The sequence below is a fragment of the Echinops telfairi genome, unplaced genomic scaffold (genome assembly GCF_000313985.2).
Source record: "Echinops telfairi isolate 266 unplaced genomic scaffold, ASM31398v2 ScPeMD7_7468;HRSCAF=8506_0, whole genome shotgun sequence".
Classification (NCBI taxonomy): domain Eukaryota; kingdom Metazoa; phylum Chordata; class Mammalia; order Afrosoricida; family Tenrecidae; genus Echinops; species Echinops telfairi.
The window spans coordinates 72,345,382-72,349,686 of NW_022111369.1; the positions used below are offsets into that span (position 1 = coordinate 72,345,382).

At 40.8% G+C, this 4,305-nt stretch overlaps 1 non-coding gene across 1 annotated transcript; it reads right to left on the reverse strand.

The window, feature by feature from the left end:
- Positions 1-3,603: 3,603 nt before the first annotated feature.
- Positions 3,604-3,794, reverse strand: LOC115873454. The gene has a single exon (XR_004048448.1). It is a non-coding gene; the product is annotated as a U2 spliceosomal RNA (small nuclear RNA).
- Between the last annotated feature and the right edge of the window lie 511 nt (positions 3,795-4,305).

Sequence of the window (4,305 nt, forward strand, 5' to 3'; positions counted from 1 at the left end):
TGGACCTTCAATGTGGTAAGTCCTCTAGTGCCCTAAAAGGCAAATTGTCAAGCAGGGTCTTGATTAAATGGAATCATAATATACCAATTTTATTAAATGGGACCATGAGGTAGTTAGTTTATTGTGCCAATCTGGCCGATAAACACATGTGAGGTTAATTGAAGAGTGGAGGGATAAATGGCTCAGTGAGCCTCGTCTTTCTAGTTCTCAGGTCTCTTACTATGTGATGGTCAGACCAGGGTGCAGCTGCCTTAGTCAGTTCCCTGATTCACTTCCTGCAAGACATCCCCAAGGAGAAGCCACATGGACCTACACCGATGCAACCCTGGGTGCTGGAGCAGCCGTGTGGAGACCCCTGCCAGCACTAAGATGCTTACACATTCACTGATTCTGCTTTCCTCCTGCAATCAGCATCATAATGTGCATTTTATGAGATGGAGGAGGACTTTGTGGATTGGTGTCAGACATATGGGTTAATGTTGGACTTGTGGGCTTGGGCAGCACTGGGTTTGGGATGTTTTCTTGATGTGCACTTAACCGTTATATAAAGCTCTCTCTTATACGAGTTTCTGTGGATTTGTTTCTCTAAAGTACCCAGACTAATACAGACCATAATGTACCTATTCTCATTAGAAATGTGAAGTCTCAACTATTTGACTATTTGAGGCTTAAATAACCCAAACAAAGCCCCGAGAAGCTATTGACCCAATTGACTGGAAAAATTCATCTTGATGCAGCCTCCAGTCTCCCTGGCAACCTATTCAGCAGATTCTCATCTCCCACAAGGAGCCTCAGGTTGCAATAATGGTGGAAGGACAACTCATAGAATTTTTAGTTGACACTGGAGTGATCTCTTGATTTTAAGCTCCCTCTAAGGCTTTCATTTCTAAAAGGAACATTGTTATAAATGGAATGTCAAGAAGGCCTATCAGCAATTTTATTCAACAAGTGGATTGCCAAATTGGACACATTGAATTAACTTACAGATTTTTATATGTGCATGATTAACCTCATTCCTTTCTCTGAATTAGAATTGCCAACCAAAATGAATGCTAAAATGATATTTTTTCCCTTGCTGGAAGACTCAGGGTTGAGGGGTGGCTTAGGCCTTCCATGCTACTGCACTGCAACTCTCAGCAGCACAGAACCTTGTCTATACCAGAGAAATTAGGGACAGTATAAACCAGTAAACATGAGAAACCAAAGTCCCTGGTAAGGCTTATAACAGAATGCCAGTCCAGATAAAACTTACCAGGACATCAAGTTTCAAAGCTGAACACTATCCATAAAACAAGAGGCCAAACTAGACTCTCTACCCATGGATTTAATTCAGTCTACAGATCTTTCTAAAATACCTCTATTCTACCAGTTGAAACCAGAGGATATATAGGCCTTAATGCCAGAAATCAAACATTGAAGAGACCATAAGTCCCTAATCCTTATGCCCTGTTAACTTCCAACTATGTTGACACAACATGTGACTCTCAATCCTGGACCCAAAAATTTGTTTTATTTTTATTTTTGATTGTGTGTGGAAGAGAATTCCTCATAAGGGATGTTTTGTCTTTGAGTCAGAAGATCCATACCCAGAGAAACCACCAGAATTATAGCAGTGTATACCAGGTCACAGTGCCCCAAAGCTGTCTCTTCATCCTATGAGGTGTCAGCTGGACTCTGCCCATCCAACGAAGTCAAATAGGCACCAGCAGCAAGATGGAATTTCACAAAGGCACACCTCCTATGCTTCAGATCATATGCCTCCTCACCCGCTTTCATCAGCTGCAGGGGCTAGTCTGGCCAGTTAGCAGGAGCCACGGAATTCATTAAAGTGCAGATCAGTCAGCCTTCCTTTCCACTCTCCTCTCTAGCCTCAATTGGTGTCAATGGAATATGTCCAAACTCAGATTGTCTTTTTGGCTACATTTTCCCATTTTTCACTGAATAAATGGAACCAGGTATGTACCATAAGAAACATGCAGGTTTTTCTCCTGGCTCCCATTATCATTCAGTCTTAAAAGAGGTTTTGCAATGAGGAAAGACTTTTCCAGCATAGGTGTATCAAAGCAAACTGCTTGTTTGAATTTTAAAGAACCAAGAAGTTTATTTATTTCACTAGGTCTTTCCTTCACAGGTAAATTTCCTATTCTCTTAGCTCTCCTGAGTAGGTCAGCATGTCTTTTCAAAGGCTAATGTCCGCATGTGGAAGGTTCTGGGTGAGGATGAAGTGTTCACCTAAGCCCACATGCTCTATTTTGATTAAAAATAAAAGCCCGTTTCTTCCAAACAATGCCTAAATCCCCTTTTAGCAAACACAATCAAGTAGAGGCTATGAAAGTGGGCTCATAAACTCTCTCTACTCAGACAAAAAAAAGTTCGCTTTATCATATATTTCACAATACTAGGTAGGACAAACCAGTGTCTAAACAGATCATCCTAAACACATTATCCTTAAAACACTTAGGTTCAATTTTTTATTCTCCACTCAGGACAATCTCATTCATCTACATATGGCCTCTCGTCTCTGGTAGGCCTAATCTGCCAGATTCTGGTCTTCTAAAAGTTAATCTTGTTTAACCAGCTTGGCTTTGGCTACAGACAACTTTAGGTAGGAGCAGCTATTCTCCCCTCACCTGTAATTTTTTTTTTCATGTATAAGAGAGAGTTTTATGCAAAGAAAATGTGCATCACGAAAACATCCCAACCCAATGCTGCCCAAGCCCACAAGTCCAACATTAACCCATATGTCCAACACCAATCGTCCACAAAGTCCTTCACCTCACAAAACAGAGGCAATAATGCCGACTGCAGGAGGAAAGCTGAGTCAGTGAACGTGTAAGCATCTCAGCGCTGGCAGGGGTCTCCACACCTGTAATTTAACCTTCTTCCCTTCCCTTGTGATAAGAAGAATCAAAGTAACCACCTAAAAATCAAAAGTTTCACTTATCACATCCTTGCTTCTTTTACAGAACCTCATGCTTACCAGCTATACAAGGAAGACTAAGAATCCAATCTACATCCACCTCGGAATGATTTCTGTGAGGGGGGGTTAGACTTGCCTCAACCATCCAACTTTCTTACCTTATTCTGATACCAATAATCCCTAGCATTGGCCATAGAGAACCCACAGACAGTACACACAATTATGAAGTTAATTAGGGAACCTAACAGGTTACAACCTTTGAAGGATAATGTTCTGTCTGCTACACTTCTCAGTCATGCTGGCGGTTAGCTTTCTCTCTGGTCTTCTCCCTCTCAGCCACATGTCAACCAAGAGCTTTTTGGTTTTCTTCTTCTGATTCACCCATTCAACTAGTTATGCTGCCCAAGGGACCACAAGTACAGTCTTGGGAAAAGAAGATACTATGACAGGAATAGGAACTATGGGAACGCATGTCATCTTCCCATATAAATCAAACGTGTCTTCAAGGCAGGCTTGAGCCTCATCTCTTAACAAACCAAATCAAGCCACCATCACACAATATATTTTAACTATCTGAGCTTATTAGGACTTAAGTCTAGACATAGAACTAGATGGAAAAATGGAAGATGAAAGTAGGTAATGTGGACATTCAGGAAAGTTTTGGGTTTTTTTCTTTCCCCAAAAGGAGGTGCACCGTTCCTGGAAGTACTGCAATACCAGGTCAATGTGTGGAGTGGACGGAACAAACTCTTATTCCATCTCCCTGCTCCAAAAATCCATTTAATATATTGTCCTCGGATAGAGGACATCTCAGATATTAAACTGACAAGAACAGATACTACACTTGATCTTAGCCAAAAGGCCGAGAAGAGATCCTTTAGTAACGTCTTATAATGTATCTGTCCCAGGTGATGTCCCAGGAGCTGCACAAGAAAATGGCCCAAGTTTCAACACAGGCAATAACTCTTCAGATGTAACAATGGTAGTTTCATCAAGTGCGGCTCAAAGGATTAATGGTTTAACTGAGAAAGATACTTGGCTGGCAAAACTGGTATAATGTATGCATTAATAAAATTTAGGGGTTTGGAGTCTCAAACTTACTGAGTGTCTAACATATGTCCCTGAAACAAGTATCAGGATACCATTTCATCTTAATCAATGCATTTGCATTAACTTCAGACACAATGTGAAGTTGGGAATTCAAGTGATGCTATAGTTCAGTCATCCTTCTAATAACATTCTCTATTTAATTTTCAGTAATATAAGCTGTGTTATGACAAGAAACAACTTTCAGGAAGCAAGTAGCATAACTGAGGCCTTGTATGAAAATGCTTGAACTATAGCCCTGAAGCCCTATACTAATGACCCCTCACTTTTTACCACAT